The sequence below is a fragment of the Bombina bombina genome, chromosome 8, assembly GCF_027579735.1.
Source record: "Bombina bombina isolate aBomBom1 chromosome 8, aBomBom1.pri, whole genome shotgun sequence".
In the NCBI taxonomy this organism is placed as follows: Eukaryota; Metazoa; Chordata; class Amphibia; order Anura; family Bombinatoridae; genus Bombina; species Bombina bombina.
In genome coordinates, this window is record NC_069506.1 from 230,227,357 (window position 1) to 230,251,423 (window position 24,067).

At 38.2% G+C, this 24,067-nt stretch overlaps 1 protein-coding gene across 1 annotated transcript in view; it reads right to left on the reverse strand.

Annotated features, from left to right (window-relative positions):
• Positions 1–24,067, reverse strand: part of LOC128639062 (zinc finger protein 721-like) — a 104,244-nt gene that overhangs the window by 18,143 nt on the left and 62,034 nt on the right. The gene's annotated exons all lie outside the window — the stretch shown is intronic.

Genomic DNA, 24,067 nt, shown 5'->3' on the forward strand with positions numbered 1-24,067 from the left:
ACTGTAACTAGTAGTGAACAATACAGCTTTCTTTTCCTAGAGTTTTTTATGCTCTAGCGTCATCTGTCTCAGATGTAAGGGACCCTTACCAAGCAAGAAATACCATCCACATGCAGTAGGAGTAAGCACACCTTTTTCTTCATATGCAACATTGTCCGTACTGTCCTCGTCCTCTTTCAATGAGGGGTTACCTGTCCCTCTTAGGATGCAGGTGATCAACCTGAGATTATTATGTAACCGCTGTATCCCCTTTACTTTACTTAAAAGGAAGATGGGACCCTCACTTTACAGAAGAGGTTTATCCCCTCTTAATTAGCAGTTAATCAATCTGGTAATGCAAATTACTTGCTCTACTAAACACAAGGCTTTTTAAGGAGGAATGGGAGCTCTTTTAGAAACCCCTTTGTAAAAGAGAAGCACCTCCTCTTTCAAATGAAAGGCCATATACCCCTATCATTAAAAAGTGATTGCCAAAATTGTCAATCAACTACCTAGTATATTTACTGTATAGTTAGACAGTGGCTCCAAAGCCCCTATCCCCAAAAGGCAGAATAGTATACACCACAAAATATGTTGTATGTAAAAGGGGATAATCCTCTTTCAAATAAGGGGTCTTATACCCCTCAAGGTAGCAGGTATTTGTCATAGATAAGGAAATCACCTAATAGTTGACTTTTAGGATTTTCTGACTTACAAAGAGGACCCCCTAGCATCCCCATATATGAGAGATTATGCTTCTTTTTCATATTGGGATACCCAAACAAGTAAATCTACAATGGTGATTTAAGCTAATTATATGTGTTTGAAATTATTCTTACTGGTTGAAATTATTCTAACAACACTATCATTGGAAAAGCAATCAACCCCACATCATTATAAGTATTTTTTTCCCCAATACAGTATTCATTTACAGAATTGGTAGCACATATATAAATTATCCTAACAAAAGAAATGGTAATTACATATACATCCAGGGATCACTAAATGTCTACAATATCGGTAAAGCAACCATGAATATTCCCTATTTTTTTTTTTTTTAAATGGGTATATTAGAAATGTTTCTGTTCTTATTTACCACTGAAATACTGTATTGTAACTACACAATAAGACTTTCATAGTGTTAGGAATTACTTTCTAGGTCCAAGGCTAAGGGGTGAATACCCATACCTGCCACTTGACATACATTTAAAATATGATGAGATGCAGTATATACATTTTAACTACTACTGCCATATTTTCTTATATTCTATTCTAGCATCGCTACTAATTAGAATACCAATTGCAATAGTATGAATCTAGCTCTAAAATATGTATGTCTTAATGCATGCCCTATAATTTATATATACACACACACAAATAACATAATTTATGTAAGAACTTACCTGATAAATTCATTTCTTTCATATTAGCAAGAGTCCATGAGCTAGTGACGTATGGGATATACATTCCTACCAGGAGGGGCAAAGTTTCCCAAACCTCAAAATGCCTATAAATACACCCCTCACCACACCCACAATTCAGTTTAACGAATAGCCAAGAAGTGGGGTGATAAGAAAGGAGCGAAAGCATTAAAAATAAGGAATTGGAATAATTGTGCTTTATACAAAAAAATCATAACCACCACAAAAAAGGGTGGGCCTCATGGACTCTTGCTAATATGAAAGAAATTAATTTATCAGGTAAGTTCTTACATAAATTATGTTTTCTTTCATGTAATTAGCAAGAGTCCATGAGCTAATGACGTATGGGATAGCAGATACCCAAGATGTGGAACTTCCACGCAAGAGTCACTAGAGAGGGAGGGAAAAAATAAAGACAGCCATATTCCGCTGAAAAAATAATCCACAACCCAAATCAAAAAGTTTTAATCTCATAATGGAAAAAAAACTGAAATTATAAGCAGAAGAATCAAACTGAAACAGCTGCCTGAAGTACTTTTCTACCAAAAACTGCTTCAGAAGAAGAAAAAACATCAAAATGGTAGAATTTAGTAAAAGTATGCAAAGAAGACCAAGTTGCTGCTTTGCAAATTTGATCAACAGAAGCTTCATTCCTAAAAGCCCAGGAAGTAGAAACTGACCTAGTAGAATGAGCCGTAATCCTTTGAGGCGGGGACTTACCCGACTCTACATAAGCATGATGAATCAAGGACTTTAACCAAGATGCCAAGGAAATAGCAGAAGCCTTCTGACCTTTCCTGGAACCAGAAAAGATAAAAAATAGACTAGAAGTATTTCTAAAACCTTTAGTAGCTTCAACATAATATTTCAACGCTCTTACTACATCCAAAGAATGTAAAGATTTCTCCATAGAATTCTTAGGATTAGGACACAATGAAGGGACAACAATCTCTCTACTAATGTTGTTAGAATTCACAACCTTAGGTAAAAATTTAAATGAAGTCCGCAATACCGCCTTATCCTGATGAAAAATCAGAAAAGGAGATTCACAGGAAAGAGCAGATAACTCAGAAACTCTTCTAGCAGAAGAGATGGCCAAAAGGAACAAAACTTTCCAAGAAAGTAATTTAATATCCAGAGAATGCATAGGCTCAAACGGAGGAGCCTGTAAACCCCTCAAAACCAAATTAAGACTCCAAGGAGGAGAGATTGACTTAATGACAGGCTTGATGCAAACCAAAGCCTGTACAAAACAACGAATATCAGGATGATTAGCAATCTTTCTGTGAAAAAGAACAGAAAGAGCAGAGATTTGACCTTTCAAAGAGCTTGCAGACAAACCCTTATCCAAACCATCCTGAAGAAACTGCAAAATTCTAGGAATTCGAAAAGAATGCCAAGAGAATTTATGAGAAGAACACCAAGAAATGAAAGTCTTCCAGACTCGGTAATAAATCTTTCTAGACACAGATTTACGAGCCTGCAACATAGTATTAATCATTGAGTCAGAGAAACCTCTATGACTAAGAATCAAGCGTTCAATCTCCATACCTTCAAATGTAATGATTTGAGATCCTGATGGAAAAAATGGGCCTTGAGATAGAAGGTCTGGCCTTAACGGAAGTGTCCAAGGTTGGCAACTTGCCATCCGAACGAGATCCGCATACCAAAACCTGTGAGGCCATGCTGGAGCCACCAGCAATACAAACGTTCCATTAGAATTTTGGAAATCACTTTTGGAAGAAGAACTAGAGGCGGAAAGATATAAGCAGGTTGATCATTCCAAGGAAGCGACAACGCGTCCACTGCCTCCGCCTGAGGATCCCTGGATCTGGACAGATACCTGGGAAGTTTCTTGTTTAGATGAGAGGCCATCAGATCTATTTCTGGAAGTCCCCAGATTTGAACAATCTGAAGAAAAACCTCTGGGTGAAGAGACCATTCGCCCGGATGTAACGTCTGGCGACTGAGATAATCCGCTTCCCAATTGTCTACACCTGGGATGTGAACCGCAGAGATTAGACAGGAGCTGGCAACCGCCCATACAAGTATCCGAGATACTTCTTTCATAGCCTGAGGACTGTGAGTCCCACCTTGATGATTGACATACGCCACGGTTGTGACATTGTCTGTCTGAAAACAAATAAATGATTCTCTCTTCAGAAGAGGCCAGAACTGAAGAGCTCTGAAAATCGCACAGAGTTCCAAAATGTTGATTGGTAATTTCGCCTCCTGAAATTCCCAAAACCCCTGCGCTGTCAGAGATCCCCATACAGCTCCCCAACCTGAAAGACTCGCATCTGTTGAGATCACAATCCAGGTTGGACGAACAAAAGAGGCCCCTTGAATTAGACGATGGTGATTCAACCACCAAGTAAGAGAAGACCGAACATTGGAATTTAAGGATATTAATTGTGATATCTTTGTATAATCCCTGCACCACTGGTTCAGCATACAAAGCTGGAGAGGTCTCATGTGAAAGCGAGCAAAGGGGATCGCGTCCGATGCAGCAGTCATGAGACCTAGAATTTCCATGCACAAAGCTACCGAAGGGAATGATTGAGACTGAAGGATTCGACAAGCTGAAACCAACTTCAGACGTCTCTTTTCTGTTAGAGACAAAGTCATAGACACTGAATCTATTTGAAAACCCAAAAAGGTTACCTTTGTCTGAGGAATCAAGGAACTCTTTGGTAAATTGATCCTCCAACCATGTCTTTGAAGAAACAACACAAGTTGATTCGTATGAGATTCTGCAGAATGTAAAGACTGAGCAAGTACCAAGATATCGTCCAAATAAGGAAATACCGCAATACCCTGTTCTCTGATTACAGAGAGAAGGGCACCGAGAACCTTGGAAAAGATCCTTGGAGCTGTTGCTAGGCCAAACGGAAGGGCAACAAACTGGTAATGCTTGTCTAGAAAAGAGAATCTCAGGAACTGAAAGTGATCTGGATGAATTGGAATATGAAGATATGCATCCTGTAAGTCTATTGTAGACATATAATGCCCTTGCTGAACAAAAGGCAGAATAGTTCTTATAGTCACCATTTTGAATGTTGGTATCCTTACATAACGATTCAATATTTTTAGATCCAGAACTGGTCTGAAGGAATTCTCCTTCTTTGGTACAATGAATAGATTTGAGTAAAACCCAAGACCCCGTTCCAGAAATGGAACTGGCACAATTACCCCAGCCAACTCTAGGTCTGAAACACATTTCAGAAACGCCTGAGCCTTCACTGGGTTTACTGGAATGCGTGAGAGAAAAAATCTTCTCACAGGCGGCCACCTCCATGGGAGGCAAAGTTTGTAAAACTGAATTGTGGGTGTGGTGAGGGGTGTATTTATAGGCATTTTGAGGTTTGGGAAACTTTGCCCCTCCTGGTAGGAATGTATATCCTATACGTCACTATCTCATGGACTCTTGCTAATTACATGAAAGAAATACAACTGTACACAGTCACATACAAAGCACCTGTAGTCACACAAACACACTGCAATACAAAAAGTGTGCGCTTAACACAGTGTGTACTAAACACCTTAGGCAAATTACCTTAGGCAAAGTGGTGCGCTATCCACTGTGCGATGTTTACACACGTAATTGCAAGCTCCCGGTCATGGTTTTTGCACACCCCCATCCCCCCCATATAACTATTTCACGGCGGTTCAATTATCGCAAACTAAGCTTTGCAAACTTTTTCAAAAACTACTTGCCCTATCTTTTCAATGTGCCACAAAAAGGCTATTTTACACTCCTATTACAAGTTGGTGGGTAATAGAGCGCGTTACTGCACAATCGAGAAAATTTTAACATTTTTAACCACAGCTCCCACTTCTGGTTAACTCATTTGGCTTCTATATTTTTAATATCTTTCATCTGCATATGGTCAAGAATCATTAAACAAACATCACAGCCAATATGTCCTAAATGACCACCTTGGCCTATCAGGCCGTTCTTGTCTTTTTGATCACCATTGTGTATCACTGCTCTTTTCATTGACTTATAAGCTTTGTTATTTGGTTATGCAAATATGGATCCCTAGATTGCTTGTTGACATGCTCGTGGACAACTCTGTCTCAACACAATCATACGTACCAGCCATCTTGCCCACACGTGGGTGTGTGCACTTACTAATGTTGAGGTTTATGACATCTACAGGATCTATACGCAGCACATTATTAGCTTATACCATGTCAAAGGATGACTCAAGGCACCTTCACTGTCGTAATAGGGAAGTTTAGGAATGCCATTCTCAACAAGTGACATCCTGTCATAGGATCCCCTCACACAGAGGATGCTTGGCCTGATCGCAAGAGGGACTATTAGAATTTGGGGGGGGCATACCTAACGTGTGGGGGACAATACACTGCACCCATATTGCTCTGCGGCCACCATGGAACCAACAAATGGCATATTGCATCCTCCAACACTTTCATTCTATCAATGTCCACTTTATGTGACATGGAAAACATGCACATAATTAACATGTTTGTGAAGTATCCTGGATCGACTCACGACTTCCATATCCTCAAGCACATCAGTGCTCAGTACTAATGCACAGCAGACATACTTACATTTGCAATGGACAGTACAGGATTGGAGGTCTCTTTTAAATGCACTCAGACATACGTGTGTACTAAATGTATGCCAACCAAGGTTTATTTTGATCTTTGAAATGTCTCTAACGTTCTCTACATCAATAAGCACACTGCCATGCAATGTTCCTTGCTACGTCCGAAGCAGTACAGCTGTGCAGGTATTCTGTAGGCCCTGCACATTGACAAAAGACGTCCGGGCATGACACGGCAAGATAGGTATTTCAACACTCTGCGCATCAACATTGCACTTAATCACTGACAGCACAACAGTGATGTGATCTTCATAGGGAAACTCCAAACATAGGACACTGACGTTGGCAAACCTGAAGAGTGTCGACTTCATCTTCATGGAACCAAAAAGCTTCAAAGGAAAAGCATACTCTATTTATGTATTTCACATGCAAGCTAATTTGTTAGTGATATTACAGAGGCAGACATTTAGACAGAGCAATTCAGTCCAGGATTTTAGGGACTTGGTGCTTTGTATTGGAAGATTTAGTTATACATATCTTACTTTTCAGTTAAGGTCAGCCTTTGGTGGAAATATATCCACTGACATAATCTGCAATGGATCATATTATTGAATGAGACGTATCAAGCAGATGTGGATTAACTAAGGAAACCATATTTTGGGACAACTAAAAGGTAAATGTTCTTTGTAAAATTAGTATAATGACAGAATGTAAATTTAGCTCTGCATAACCCAGTGACTCATATGCACAGCTAGCACAAGACAAAACACAAATGACAGGTCTCTGTAAAATTAAAATGTGGTGCTTGACAGTCGTCGTCGTCCCCCCCCCCTGAATCACCCAATGAATAAAGAAGTCACTCCCAAGAAACCATGATTCTTTTTTTTTTTACTACAGTGCTTGACAAAATAATAAAAACTATTTTTTATAAAAGAAAAAACATAATTCTACATAAACACGTCATGATTTAAGTTTTGTAAAAGGAAGAAATCTACTGCAAGTCGACCATAAATGTCCTTTTTTTAGTTGGTGCCCTGGAGGATTGCACAGTTCCAATACACGTTAAAGTAACTGAATTTGCCTACTTTGATTTTTAAGGATTCTATCGAAATTATTATGCACACATTTCCTTAAGTGGTACATGTTCTCAAGAAATATTTCTCGAATATCTGTAAAACTTGATTCAGATTCTGTACACGCATCAGATTTTGTAGGCTCAGCTTGAACGTCCAGGACTTCGTCCTTTTTCACATCTGCAAATGTTAAAACATAGGTTAATGTCATATATGTATTATTTTTAAAGACATTTAATAGTCTTTAAAATTACCTCTCTCAGCAGACACTTGTGCCTTATGAAAAGGTTGCTCTTCGTCAATTAATTTGTACAAATTCTCAAAAAAGGTTCAAACTGGAAGGATTATCTTAAATTATAAAATGATGATTTGCAAATAACATTTCTCCTTATTATACATTGCAGTTCTGACTTTCTTTGAAAGGGTTAATAATAACCTCTTGCATAGGTGTTATGCAAATGAGTGACATGCATTTTAAAATAAGTTATTGTACTTTTCCATTAATGTAGCACCCCTCTGGCACAATAGAGTTTTGTTCCGTTACTGCTGAAGTACAGTAGAAGCTGAAATTCCCCCATCTCCACTCTCTTTGTTGCCTCCGCCTGGGTGATTCAAGGAAGGCAAAGCGTCAATCCATGAGTTTTACTTGGGGGAATGCCGGAGGTGCTCTGTCCACCCAATCCTCTGGTATCCACCCCAAGTGAAACTCATGGATTGATGCTTCGCCCCAATTGCATTTCAACTTCTACAGTGCTTTAGCAATAATGAACAAAAAAATCTATAGCGTAATTTGCTGTCAGTGGCCGTTCAGTAATCGAAAAGTACCCTAAATTATTTGTTAGTAGAAGGATATAGATAGTATAGATTAGGTAGTAGTTCATAGATATTAGTAAATAGTTGAGCAGTAAAATTAAGTAGTTCATAGGTAATAAGAAATATAGTTATGTTCAATTTGGATATAGTTAATAGTAGTTTATAGGTACTAGGATATAGTTGTTAATAGTTAATATTTTGCATACCTCATCCTTTATTTCTGCTCAGAGATGTTGCCATCTATGTAAATATAATTTTTTAAACAAATTGTTAATTACCAAACATCTGCATTCACAAATAAAAATGTAAATATATGTCTATATCTGTGAATACATTTATATTTTTATTTGTTAATGTTTGACATTGTACTTTGCAAATAGTTCATTAAATATCAAGTTACCTGATGAATCAGATATCAGTACAGTGGAATTTGGCATTTCTGGCACAAATGAGTCCTAAATATTGCCATAATCCTAAGTGTCTGAAATACAAGTTAAACATGTTTTGTAGACAAACTAATTGTACATAATTTGACAATGGACATTTGAGAGAAAAAAAAAGGTTCTTACCTGCTGAATGCTCATCTTCGCTGTGTACATTTTTAACCGATTGTGAAATGTCGGAAACTGGATTTTTCATAATGTTTAAATTTTGGTCACCAATTTTTTCCAATTATGTTCTTAGCTTTTATTTTTTTTAAATTTCCCTAATTGTTTTTTCTTCCTTAAAACCTTCCTTTCGATGTTGGATATTCCCTTATTCTGCGCAGTCAAGTTGACAGTATCTGCAATGTCACTTCAAATGACATCCCTTTCACGTGGGTTCTTCTCCCTCCTCTGCGATCCAGTGAAAGATATATTGTGGCTCTAAGGTGATCATAAGAACTTAATTTTCTTCCAGGGTAAAGTGTGATGTCACCATGGCAATATTTTTCAAGACTAATGGGATTGGTCCAATTGTTTGTTTTTTTGTCGCGCAATTAGTGAAATGTGGATAATTGTATTTTTGTTGAAATAAACTTTGCGCTTAATTATGGTTGACGTGTTTTGTTAAAAAAAAAAAATTGTGATTGGTTGAAAAGGGTGGTACGGTTAGAACTGCAAATTAATTGTTTTTCATTATGCATATGTCAGATACCTATAGATGTTTCTCCTTTCAACTTGTAATCCCACGGCAAAACACCATGCACAAGGTTTGCAATAGCAAAATCTCGCCAGCACAATTTACGGCTTCGCACAAATGCTATTTTACACTCCAATTTTAATCTAGCCCCTTGTAATTACAATACATTTTTGTTGGCTATTATGTTATTTTATACTAAGACAAGTCTAAACACTTTAAACAAACTAATATCTTGTTTGTTGCAATTGGTTTTTAATAGCCAAAGTCCAAAGAAAGTCTATGATTTGCTGTAATAGCCTCTGCTGGTGTGCAGAGCAGGCATTGACTGGTGTGGGAGGAGAAAGAGAAATAACAGGTAGAATTTGCAAACACACCGTAAATGTGATGGAAACAAATGTGATTGCTGACAGTAAGAATGAAGCACGAACTGGAAGAAAAACAGCACATATGTATTGGTATAGAACATCATATCAGCCAAATCTAAACATTTTTAAAAACAAAACATCTTGTTTGCTGCAATTCTTTTTCAATAACACCCCCCCCCCTCCCCTCCACTTGCCTTAATTGGAGAAGCCAATCTGTGCTCTAGCCTGCAAACAACAAACCTAGCCAAGGTCAAACTGTTATATAAAATAGCCTGCAAACAACAAAGCTAGCCAAGGTCAAAATGTTATTATAAAATAGCCTGCAAACAACAAAGCTAGCCAAGGTCAAACTGTTATATAAAATAGCCTGCAAACAACAAACCTAGCCAAGGTCAAACTGTTATATAAAATAGCCTGCAAACAACAAAGCTAGCCAAGGTCAAAATGTTATTATAAAATAGCCTGCAAACAACAAAGCTAGCCAAGGTCAAAATGTTATTATAAAATAGCCTGCAAACAACAAAGCTAGCCAAGGTCAAACTGTTATTATAAAATAGCCTGCAAACAACAAAGCTAGCCAAGGTCAAACTGTTATTATAAAATAGCCTGCAAACAACAAAGCTAGCCATGGTCAAAATGTTATAGAATAGCCTGCAAACAACAAACCTAGCCAAGGTCAAAATTTTATTATAAAATAGCCTGCAAACAACAAACCTAGCCAAGGTCAAAATGTTATTATAAAATAGCCTGCAAACAACAAACCTAGCCAAGGTCAAACTGTTATATAAAATAGCCTGCAAACAACAAAGCTAGCCAAGGTCAAAATGTTATTATAAAATAGCCTGCAAACAACAAAGCTAGCCATGGTCAAAATGTTATAGAATAGCCTGCAAACAACAAAGCTAGCCAAGGTCAAAATTTTATTATAAAATAGCCTGCAAACAACAAAGCTAGCCATGGTCAAAATGTTATAGAATAGCCTGCAAACAACAAACCTAGCCAAGGTCAAAATTTTATTATAAAATAGCCTGCAAACAACAAAGCAAGCCAAGGTCAAAATGTTATTATAAAATAGCCTGCAAACAACAAACCTAGCCAAGGTCAAACTGTTATATAAAATAGCCTGCAAACAACAAAGCTAGCCAAGGTCAAAATGTTATTATAAAATAGCCTGCAAACAACAAAGCTAGCCATGGGCAAAATGTTATAGAATAGCCTGCAAACAACAAACCTAGCCAAGGTCAAAATTTTATTATAAAATAGCCTGCAAACAACAAAGCAAGCCAAGGTCAAAATGTTATTATAAAATAGCCTGCAAACAACAAACCTAGCCAAGGTCAAACTGTTATATAAAATAGCCTGCAAACAACAAAGCTAGCCAAGGTCAAAATGTTATTATAAAATAGCCTGCAAACAACAAAGCTAGCCATGGTCAAAATGTTATAGAATAGCCTGCAAACAACAAAGCTAGCCAAGGTCAAAATTTTATTATAAAATAGCCTGCAAACAACAAAGCTAGCCATGGTCAAAATGTTATAGAATAGCCTGCAAACAACAAACCTAGCCAAGGTCAAAATTTTATTATAAAATAGCCTGCAAACAACAAAGCAAGCCAAGGTCAAAATGTTATTATAAAATAGCCTGCAAACAACAAAGCTAGCCAAGGTCAAAATGTTGTTATAGAATAGCCTGCAAACAACAAACCTAGCCAAGGTCAAAATTTTATTATAAAATAGCCTCCAAACAACAAAGCTAGCCAAGGTCAAACTGTTATTATAAAATAGCCTGCAAACAACAAAGCTAGCCAAGGTCAAACTGTTATTATAAAATAGCCTCCAAACAACAAAGCTAGCCAAGGTCAAAATGTTATTATAAAATAGCCTGCAAACAACTAAGCTAGCCAAGGTCAAGCTGTTATTATAAAATAGCCTGCAAACAACAAAGCTAGCCAAGGTCAAACTGTTATTATAAAATAGCCTGCAAACAACAAACCTAGCCAAGGTCAAAATGTTATTATAAAATAGCCTGCAAACAACAAAGCTAGCCAAGGACAAAATGTTATTGTAAAATAGCCTGCAAACAACAAAGCTAGCCAAGGTCAAACTGTTATTATAAAATAGCCTGCAAACAACAAAGCTAGCCAAGGTCAAACTGTTATTATAAAATAGCCTGCAAACAACAAAGCTAGCCAAGGTCAAAAAAATATTATAAAATAGCCTGCAAACAACAAAGCTAGCCAAGGTCAAAATGTTATTATAAAATAGCCTGCAAACAACAAAGCTAGTCAAGGTCAAAATTTTATTATAAAATAGCCTGCAAACAACAAAGCTAGCCAAGGTCAAAATGTTATTATAAAATAGCCTGCAAACAACAAAGCTAGTCAAGGTCAAAATTTTATTATAAAATAGCCTGCAAACAACAAAGCTAGCCAAGGTCAAAATGTTATTATAAAATAGCCTGCAAACAACAAAGCTAGCCAAGGTCAAAAAAATATTATAAAATAGCCTGCAAACAACAAAGCTAGCCAAGGTCAAAATGTTATTATAAAATAGCCTCCAAACAACAAAGCTAGCCAAGGACAAAATCTAATTATAAAATCCATTGTTTTGCAGTCCTTTTCTATTTAGCAGGGTTAGCATTGATAAGTCTGCAGTGTGGTTTTCAAGTTCTGAAGATTAGAAAATCCACAATTTTCAGAGCTTATTTGCATGAAAAACTGACAAAATAAATAATGAAAATATATTTAAAAGTTGTATTCCTATGCATAACTAAACATTTTATATTAAAACCTCAGGGTGTTTACTGTCCTTTTAACCTGCAGAATGAGAATTACAACATGTGGTCATGATCCACATTAAAGGGACACTGAACCCAAATTTTTTCTTTTGTAATTCAGAAAGAGCATGCAATTTTAAGCAATTTTCTAATTTACTCCTATTATCAATTTTTCTTCGTTCTCTTGCTATCATTATTTGAAAAAGAAGGCATCTAAGCTTTTTTTTGGTTTCAGTACTCTGGACAGCACTTTTTTATTGGTGGATGAATTTATCCACCAATCAGCAAGGACAACCCAGGTTGTTCACCAAAAATGGGCCGGCATCTAAACTTGCATTCTTGCATTTCAAATAAAGATACCAAGAGAATGAAGAAAATTTGATAATAGGAGTAAATTAGAAAGTTGCTTAAAAATTCATGCTCAATCTGAATCACGAAAGAAAATTTTTGGGTACAGTGTCCCTTTAAGCTTAGACTTTGAATGACAATCCCATGTGCTACTCCTGAGGAATCTCCACTCTGGGTTGGATCCTGGGAACCCACTGAACTGCAACCAGATGACTCTGTGACATACTACATAGCAGAAAAGAGTTCCTTGTTACTGAAGCTACAGGTGTTTGGGTGTTTTTGAAAACCCACATATCAGCCTACAGTCTAATTTACAGGGATATAGGATTCATTGTAAAGAAGGGAGTCTACCCTATTAAAAGATCTCAGGCCCTTGTAAAATGCAGGCATTTGTTGTAAAAGTAGCATTAACCTGAAGAAGGAATTAAAGTGCTGCATCCCATGAGGTGGAGGGGACTCCTATACCCTCCCTGTTTGTTCTAAAGGGACAAAAGATCCCTTTTTAAAATTATGAAATGAGGGGTCACCTGTCCTACTATGCAGCTGATCACCAATAAAAAAAACAAAAAAAACTAAATGTGTCCTTACCTGTTAATTTCTTTCATGGTGGTCCACAAGCCATTACTACTGGGACTCAAATCCTGGCCATTAGGAGGAAGCAAAGATACCCAACATTCCAAGCTTTTAATCTCTCTTACCCCTCTGGTATCCCAGTCTAACGTATAGCGTAGAAAGGAAAAAAATAGACAAGTAAAAAAGGACAAAACAGGGTAAATGAGGTGCATACTAGAACTGCCGCCAATTGAAAAAAATAAAAATGGGTGGGTCTCGAGGACTCTCACCACCATGAAAGAAAGAAAAACATAATTTATGTAAGAACTTGCCTGATAAATTCATTTCTTTCATATTAGCAAGAGTCCATGAGCTAGTGACATATGGGATATACATTCCTACCAGGAGGGGCAAAGTTTCCCAAACCTTAAAATGCCTATAAATACACCCCTCACCACACCCACAATTCAGTTTAACGAATAGCCAAGAAGTGGGGTGATAAGAAAGGAGCGAAAGCATCAAAAAAATAAGGAATTGGAATAATTGTGCTTTATACAAAAAAATCATAACCACCACAAAAAAGGGTGGGCCTCATGGACTCTTGCTAATATGAAAGAAATGAATTTATCAGGTAAGTTCTTACATAAATTATGTTTTCTTTCATGTAATTAGCAAGAGTCCATGAGCTAGTGACGTATGGGATAATAAATACCCAAGATGTGGAACTTCCACGCAAGAGTCACTAGAGAGGGAGGGATAAAAATAAAGACAGCCAATTCCGCTGAAAAATGAATCCACTACCCAAATCAAAAAAGTTTCAAGTTTTATAATGAAAAAAACTGAAATTATAAGCAGAAGAATCAAACTGAGACAGCTGCCTGAAGTACCATTCTACCAAAACTGCTTCTAAAGAAGAGAAAACATCAAAATGGTAGAACATAGAAAAAGTATGCAAAGAAGACCAAGTCATTGCTTTGCAAATCTGAACAACAGAAGCTTCATTCTTTAAAAGCCCAGGAAGTAGAAACTTACCTAGTAGAATAAGCCGTAATCCTCTGAGGCGGGAATCCACCCGACTCCAAATAAGCATGATGAATCAAAAGTTTAAGCAGGATGCCAAATAAATGGCAGAGGCATTTTGACCTTCCTCAAACCAGAAAAGATAAAAAATAGACTAGAAGTCTATCTGAAATCTGAATAGCTTCAACATAGAAAGTACGAATCTCACCAAAGAAGTCTTAGGAAAAGAATAATTCCTCCCTAATGTTTGTTAGAATTTACAACTTTAGGTAAGAATTGAAATTAGGACAGCAAAAACCACCTTTTCCTGATGAAAAAAAATCAGAAAAAAGAGATTCACAAGAAAGAACAGATAATTCAAAAGCTGTTCTAGCTGAAGAGATGTCCAAAAAGAATAATACTTTCCATGAAAGTAATTAATGTCCAGAGCAAGCATATGCTCAAATAGAAGAGCCTGAAAAACCTTCAGAACCCAAATAAGACTCCAAGGAGGAGAAATTGGCTTAATGACAGGTTTGATACGAATCAAAACCTGAAAAAAATGATGAATATCAGGAAGTAACACTGCCTTATCCTGATGAAAAATCAGAAAAAGATATTCACAAAAAAGAGCAGATAACTCAAAAATTCTTCTAGCAGAAGAAATAACCAAAAGGAACAATACTTTTCCAAGAAAGTAATTTAATGTTCAGAAAATGCATAGTTTCAAAACGGAGGAGCCTGTAAAGCCCTCAGCACCAAATTGAGACTCCAAAGAGGAGAGATTGAATTAATGACAGGCTTGATACGGACCAAAGCCTGAACAAAACAATGAATATCAGGATGATTAGCAATCTTTCTGTGAAAAAAGAACAGAAAGAGTAGAGATTTGTCCTATCAAAGAACTGAAGACAAAACCTTATCCAAACCAACCTGAAAAAAATAATAAAATTCTATGAATTTTAAAAGAATGCCAAGAAAAGTAGGTCTTCCAGACTCAATAATAAATCTTTCTAGAGACAGATTTACGAGCCTGAAACCAAGCGTTCAATCTCCATCCCTTCAAATTTAATGATTTGAGATCCTGATGAAAAAAATGGGCCTTGAGAAAGAAGGTCTGGTTTAAACGGAAGTGTTCAAGATCGGCAACTGGCCATCCGAATGAAATCCGCATACCAAAACCTGAGAGGCCATGCTGGAGCCACCAGCATAACAAACAAATACTCCATAAGAATTTTTGGAAATCACTTTGGAAGAAGAACTAGAGGCGGAAAGAAATAGGCAAAAAGATAATTTCCAAAGAAATGTCAATGCATACACTACTTCCGCCTGAGGATCCCCGGACCTGAATAGGCCCCTGGGAAGTTCTTTATTCAGATGAGATGCCAACAGATCTATTTCTAGAAATGCTCACATCTGAAAAATTGAAAAACATATCTGGGTATGAGAGACCATTTTCCCGGATGTAAAGCTTAATTAACAGAGATAATCCGCTTCCCAAATATCTATACCTGGGAAAAAAACCACAGAATTTAGATAGGAGCTGGATTTAGCCTAAGCTAATATCCGAGACACTTCTGTCACAGCCTAAGGACTGATAGTCCTACCCTGATGATTGACATACACCATAGTTGTGATATTGTCTGAAAAACAATAAACGTCTCTTCCTCAAAAAGAAACTAACTGAAAAACTCTGAGAAAACATGGAGTTCTAAAATATCAAATGGTAATCTCGCCTCCTGAGATTTCCAAACCCCTTGTGCTGACAGAGATCCTCAGACAGCCTCCCAACCAAAAAGACTCACATCTGTAGAGATCATGGTCCAGGTTGAAAGAAACAAAGAGACCTGTAGAACTAAATGATGGTGATCTTAACCACCAAATCAAGAGAGATAAATATTAGGATTTGAAGATTTAAAATGCGAAATCCTAGAATCCCTGCACCATAATTCAGCATAAAAGACTGGAAAGGTTCTTTCTATTGAAAATGAGCAAAGGGAATTGAATCCAATGCTGTGGCCATAAGACCTAAAACTTCCATGCATATATAGCAACTGAAGGAAATAATAGAGACTAAAGGTACCGACAGACGGAACCCAATAAAATTGTCCCTTGTCTGATAGAGACAAAGACAGTGACACAAACTATCTGGAAACCCAAAAAAAGGTGACCCTTGTGAGAGGAATCAAGAGCTTTTGAAAAAAAGATCCTCTAACTATGTCCTGAAGAACAAAGTGAATCATATGAGATTCCGCATCCTCAGAAAATAGTCTGAATGAATACAGAAAAAATATGCATTTATTGTATCTAAAGAAAACAAATAATGCTATCACTGACCAAAAAAAGGCAGAATAGTTTGAATAAAAACTCCAAAACTCAGTTCCTAAAAATGGAACTGGAAGAAATACCCCAGAAGATTCCAGGTCTGAGCAGCGCTTGAACCCCACGGGTGACTAGCCATGCTTCAACAGTACCCAAAATAAATAGGACAGAAACACACTTAAAGAAAGTGTTAGCCTTACTGGAATAAAAGCAAAGAAATTTGGACCTGAATAGAACCAAATAAATTTCAAAAAAGTCTTAACCTGCCCCTTGCCAGCCAAGCTAGAATACGGCACATACATCGCAATTTAAGGGAGCTGATTTCGAACGGAAACAAATTCCAATTAAAAACATGTTACTTGGGAAAGAATTCAGGAATACATTCCATAATAAGAACCAAACTAGTATAAGCTTAAAGTTTTAGTCTTAGAACTCAATCTTGAAGCCCAGAGTAACAGTTAAGAATTGAAACCAATTATAAAACAAATAATTGATTATCTTAGAACAAAAGAAATATGGATTTTTAGAAATCACAAAATTCTTCTAGCTCAAACAGCTAAAGACATAGATTAAACCTCATTTGCGAAAATATTCAATAAAATGAAGACACAAATGAAATTATTAGCATGATAGTCCAGTTAAAGGACCAGACAATACAGTGGACTTGCATAATCAATAAATGCAAAACAAAAAGACAAATGCAACAGCACCTAGTCTAGTAAATTTTGTCCCTTTAACAATGCTAAAATAAATCATAATCTGATACTTGAACTTAAAGTAAACAGAAAAAATGAAGCAATTGCAACATCTAAATAAATCATAGGTCCAAGAAAAGTACCTGAAACTAAATAATTTTCCATAAAAAGATACAACCATCTAAAGGAAAATAAATACTATTTTGCTATAAAAACAATAGCATAATTAGTAGGAGTAGAGATAGCCCCAATAAATTGGAGAACCCTCCAAATTGAATTAAACTGCCGGCAAAGAGTATAGTTTAAAACCTTTGAAGAAGGAATAAAAGAAAATTCTCAGCCTATTCCATTCCCTAGTATAAGGAATTGGGAAAAAAACTCTGAAAACACAGAAGAATAAATAAGCAGAAATAGTGTTAGCTAGTCTTGAAAAAGAACTAGTTACCTTAATGTAAAATAATCAACACCTTTTCAACAAAGAACAAATGTACTTTAATAAAAAAAGTAGATTTGTTAGTGTCAATATCTGATGAAGAAAATTCTGAATGAGAAAAAACATCATCAGAGAAGGATAAATCAGTATGTTGTTGGTCATTTGAAACTTCAATAATTAAAAAAGAAGTTGAAAAAGACCTAAAAATTTTATTAGAAGGCACAAAGTCAGACAAAGCCTTTAAAATAAAATCAGAAAAATATTTCTTAAAAATCTTCTAAATATTTCTTGTACATAAGATGTAAAAAAAATGGCAATATATAAAGCATAAATACTAATGGATACTGCATGTAAAAGTTTATCATGATAACCTATTACAAACCATAGCTAAAGATAAACATTCATAACATTTAAAATAAATGAACTTAGCTTTGGTAGGACTGAACTCAGTGAAGCGTTTTTCCAGAAGTAGCTTCTGATCCAGGGTCAATCTGAGACATCTTGCAATATGTAATAGAAAAAACAACATATAAAGCAAAATCTATCAAATTCCTTAAATGACAGTTTCAGGAATGGGAAAAAATGCCAATGAACAAGCTTCTAGCAACCAGAAGCAAATAAACAATGAGACTTAAATAATGTGGAGACAATAATGACACCCATATTTTTTAGCGCCAAAAAAAGACGCCCACATTATTAGGCGCCTAAATGCTTTTGGCGCCAAGAATGACGCCACATCCGGCGACACCGACATTTTTGGCGCAAAACGTCAAAAAAATTACGCAAACACAAACAACTTCCGGCGACAAGTACGACGCCGGAAATGACAAAGAAAAATTTTTTTGCGCCAAAAACATCCGCGCCAAGAATGACGCAATAAAAAGAAGCATTTTCAGCCCCCGCGAGCCTAACAGCCCACAGGAAAAAGTCAAATTTAAGGTAAGAAAAAATTTATTATTCAAATGCATTATCCCAAATAATGAAACTGACTGTCTGAAATAAGGAATATTGAACATCCTGAATCAAGGCAAATAAATGTTTAAACACATATATTTAGAACTTTATATAAAAGTGCCCAACCATAGCTTAGAGTGTCACAGAAAATAAGACTTACTTACCCCAGGACACTCATCTACATGTAGTAGAAAGCCAAACCAGTACTGAAACGAGAATCAGTAGAGGTAATGGTATATATAAGAGTATATCGTCGATCTGAAAAGGGAGGTAAGAGATGAATCTCTACAACCGATAACAGAGAACCTATGAAATAGACCCCGTAGAAGGAGATCATTGAATTCAAATAGGCAATACTCTCTTCACATCCCTCTGACATTCACTGCACTCTGAGAGGAAAACCGGGCTCCAGCCTGCTGCGAAGCGCATATCAATGTAGAATCTAGCACAAACTTACTTCACCACCTCCATGGGAGGCAAAGTTTGTAAAACTGAATTGTGGGTGTGGTGAGGGGTGTATTTATAGGCATTTTAAGGTTTGGGAAACTTTGCCCCTCCTGGTAGGAATGTATATCCCATACGTCACTAGCTCATGGACTCTTGCTAATTACATGAAAGAAATAATATAAAGAAATAATATATCAAGTAATAATTTTGGCTTTCTCTCATAAGGCCATGAGAGTCCATGAGCTATTACTCCTGGGATCTAATGTGGAGTCCAAGTAAATGTATGGGACACAAATTAAGGCAGACACTTAGGGCTAGATTTATCAACGCTGATGCGTACAGGGGCGTGTATACGCGCCCCTGTACGCCTCAGCTCGCCTGTGGCAGGGCGAAATTACCCGCATGTAATTAACATTGTACACGAGCGCAATTTTGCGCTTGCGTGCAATCCCGCCCCCTGCCCGCGCACAGCCAATCACGCGCGGGCAGGAGCTGTCAATCTCCTCGGTCGGACTCGACCGAGGAGATTGAATTTCGCCACAATAGAGGTGGCGAAGATGTTAGGGAAGCAGCGGTCTGGTGACCGCTGCTTGATAAATCGCAGCAAGCAAGTTCTTGTGAGAACTTGCTGCCGCAGGGGCTTGATAAATCTAGCCCTTATTTACCATACACTGCAGTCTGAAGGACTTTCCTTCCAAAAGCTACATCAAAAGAGGCAAAAATATCAAAAGATAGAACTTAGTGAAGGAGTGCAAAGAAGACCAGGTTGCTTTTTTGCCATCTGTTCAAGAGAAGCTTCACTGTTAAACACCAAAGAAAAAGGAAACTGATCTAGAATAATGGGCTGTAATTATTTTGGATAAAACTCTCCTGCTTCCAAGTAAGCCTTACGTATCCTCTTAAAAAACTAAAGGATTGTCTAAAATCCCTTGAAAATTTTAGTTCTTAAAACTGCCTTATACTGATGGAAAATAAGAGTCTCACAAGAAAGAGTAGACAAATCAGAAGCATTCCTGGTGAATTAAATGGTTATTTTAAAAAAATACACCACGTTTCAAGACAGAAGAAGAATGTCTAAGTAATGTATAGGATCAAAAGGAAGAGATTGCAAAACTCTTAAAACTAAAATATGGTTCCAAGGAGGAGAAACTGACTTGATTATCTGATTTGTCTAGAATAAAGGAACAAAAGTCTGAATGTTGGAAAATTTTGTAATTGTGCTATGAAATGAAACAAAAATGACATAAAAATGTCTTGCAGAAGAACTGACCAAAAAAGCCCTTATCTAAACCATTTATAAGTGGAGTTCTTGTAATTCTGAAAGCATGCAGGAAAAACAGAATGTATGCTTACCTGATAAATTACTTTCTCCAACGGTGTGTCCGGTCCATGGCGTCATCCTTACTTGTGGGAATATCTCTTCCCCAACAGGAAATGGCAAAGAGTCCCAGCAAAGCTGTCCATATCGTCCCTCCTAGGCTCCGCCCACCCCAGTCATTCGACCGACGGACAGGAGGAAAAAAACAGGAGAAACTATAGGGTGCCGTGGTGACTGTAGTTAGAGAAAATAATTCATCAAACCTGATTAAAAAACCAGGGCGGGCCGTGGACCAGACACACCGTTGGAGAAAGTAATTTATCAGGTAAGCATAAATTCTGTTTTCTCCAACATTGGTGTGTCCGGTCCACGGCGTCATCCTTACTTGTGGGAACCAATACCAAAGCTTTAGGACACGGATGAAGGGAGGGAGCAAATCAGGTTACCTAAACAGAAGGCACCACGGCTTGCAAAACCTTTCTCCCAAAAATAGCCTCTGAAGAAGCAAAAGTATAAAATTTGTAAAATTTGGCAAAAGTGTGCAGTGAAGACCAAGTCGCTGCCTTACATATCTGATCAACAGAAGCCTCGTTCTTGAAGGCCCATGTGGAAGCCACAGCCCAAGTGGAGTGAGCTGTGATTCTTTCTGGAGGTTGCCGTCCGGCAGTCTCGTAAGCCAATCGGATGATGCTTTTAAGCCAAAAAGAAAGAGAGGTAGAAGTCGCTTTTTGACTTCTCCTTTTACCAGAATAGACGACAAACAGAGAAGAAGTTTGTCTGAACTCTTTTGTAGCTTCTAAAAAGAATTTTAGAGCACGAACTACGTCTAAATTGTGTAACAAACGTTCCTTCTTTGAAACTGGATTCGGACACAAAGAAGGAACAACTATCTCCTGGTTAATATTTTTGTTAGAAACAACCTTTGGAAGAAAACCAGGCTTAGTACGCAAAACAACCTTATCTGCATGGAACACCAGATAGGGCGGAGAACACTGCAGAGCAGATAACTCCGAAACTCTTCTAGCAGAAGAAATAGCAACCAAAAACAAAACTTTCCAAGATAACAACTTAATATCTATGGAATGTAGAGGTTCAAACGGAACCCCTTGAAGAACTGAAAGAACTAGATTTAAACTCCAGGGAGGAGACAAAGGTCTGTAAACAGGCTTGATCCTAACCAGAGCCTGAACAAATGCTTGAACATCTGGCACAGCTGCCAGTCGTTTGTGTAATAAGACAGATAAAGCAGAAATCTGTCCCTTTAGAGAACTCGCTGATAATCCTTTATCCAAACCCTCTTGTAGAAAGGAAAGGATCTTAGGGATTTTGATCTTATTCCATAAGAATCCCTTGGATTCACACCAGCAGATATATCTTTTCCATATTTTATGGTAAATTTTTCTAGTTACCGGTTTTCTGGCTTGAACTAGAGTATCTATCACAGAATCTGAAAACCCACGCTTTGATAGAATCAAGCGTTCAATTTCCAAGCCGTCAGCTGGAGGGAGATCAGATTTGGATGTTCAAATGGACCCTGTACAAGAAGATCCTGTCTCAAAGGTAGCTTCCATGGTGGCACCGATGACATATTCACCAGGTCTGCATACCAAGTCCTGCGTGGCCATGCAGGAGCTATCAAGATCACCGAGGCCCTCTCCTGCTTGATCCTGGCTACCAGCCTGGGAATGAGAGGAAACGGTGGAAACACATAGGCTAGGTTGAAGGTCCAAGGCGCTACTAGTGCATCCACTAGAGTCGCCTTGGGATCCCTGGATCTGGACCCGTAGCAAGGAACCTTGAAGTTCTGACGAGACGCCATCAGATCCATATCTGGAATGCCCCATAATTGAGTCAACTGGGCAAAGATCTCCGGGTGGAGTTCCCACTCCCCCGGATGGAATGTCTGACGACTCAGATAATCCGCCTCCCAGTTTTCCACACCTGGGATGTGGATCGCAGATAGGTGGCAGGAGTGATCCTCTGCCCATTTTATTATTTTGGTCACTTCTTTCATCGCCAGGGAACTCCTTGTTCCCCCCTGATGATTGATATAAGCAACCGTCGTCATGTTGTCTGATTGGAATCTTATGAATCTGGCCTTTGCTAGTTGAGGCCAAGCCCTGAGAGCATTGAATATCGCTCTCAGTTCCAGAATGTTTATCGGGAGAAGAGACTCTTCCCGAGACCATAGTCCCTGAGCTTTCAGGGATTTCCAGACCGCGCCCCAGCCCACTAGACTGGCGTCGGTCGTGACAATGACCCACTCTGGTCTGCGGAAGCTCATTCCCTGGACAGGTGGTCCAGGGTTAGCCACCAACGGAGTGAGTCTCTGGTCTTCTGATCTACTTGAATCACTGGAGACAAGTCTGTATAGTCCCCATTCCACTGTTTCAGTATGCACAGTTGTAATGGTCTTAGATGAATTTGCGCAAAAGGAACTATGTCCATTGCTGCAACCATCAATCCTACTACTTCCATGCACTGAGCTACGGAAGGACGAGGAATAGAATGAAGAACTTGACAAGCGTTTAGAAGTTTTTACTTTCTGACTTCTGTCAGGAAAATCCTAATTTCTAAGGAATCTATTATTGTTCCCAAGAAGGGAACTCTTGTCGACGGAGACAGGGAACTTTTGTCTATGTTCACCTTCCATCCGTGAGATCTGAGAAAGGCCAGAACGATGTCTGTGTGAGCCTTTGCCTTTGAAAGAGACGACGCTTGTATTAGAATGTCGTCCAAGTACGGTACTACTGCAATGCCCCTTGGTCTTAGAACCGCTAGAAGGGATCCGAGTACCTTTGTGAAAATCCTTGGAGTAGTGGCTAACCCGAATGGGAGGGCCACAAACTGGTAATGTTTGTCCAGAAAGGCGAACCTTAGGAACTGATGATGTTCTTTGTGGATAGGAATACAGGGAGTGCAGAATTATTAGGCAAATGAGTATTTTGACCACATCATCCTCTTTATGCATGTTGTCTTACTCCAAGCTGTATAGGCTCGAAAGCCTACTACCAATTAAGCATATTAGGTGATGTGCATCTCTGTAATGAGAAGGGGTGTGGTCTAATGACATCAACACCCTATATCAGGTGTGCATAATTATTAGGCAACTTCCTTTCCTTTGGCAAAATGGGTCAAAAGAAGGACTTGACAGGCTCAGAAAAGTCAAAAATAGTGAGATATCTTGCAGAGGGATGCAGCACTCTTAAAATTGCAAAGCTTCTGAAGCGTGATCATCGAACAATCAAGCGTTTCATTCAAAATAGTCAACAGGGTCGCAAGAAGCGTGTGGAAAAATCAAGGCGCAAAATAACTGCCCATGAACTGAGAAAAGTCAAGCGTGCAGCTGCCAAGATGCCACCTGCCACCAGTTTGGCCATATTTCAGAGCTGCAACATCACTGGAGTGCCCAAAAGCACAAGGTGTGCAATACTCAGAGACATGGCCAAGGTAAGAAAGGCTGAAAGACGACCACCACTGAACAAGACACACAAGCTGAAACGTCAAGACTGGGCCAAGAAATATCTCAAGACTGATTTTTCTAAGGTTTTATGGACTGATGAAATGAGAGTGAGTCTTGATGGGCCAGATGGATGGGCCCGTGGCTGGATTGGTAAAGGGCAGAGAGCTCCAGTCCGACTCAGACGCCAGCAAGGTGGAGGTGGAGTACTGGTTTGGGCTGGTATCATCAAAGATGAGCTTGTGGGGCCTTTTCGGGTTGAGGATGGAGTCAAGCTCAACTCCCAGTCCTACTGCCAGTTTCTGGAACACACCTTCTTCAAGCAGTGGTACAGGAAGAAGTCTGCATCCTTCAAGAAAAACATGATTTTCATGCAGGACAATGCTCCATCACACGCGTCCAAGTACTCCACAGCGT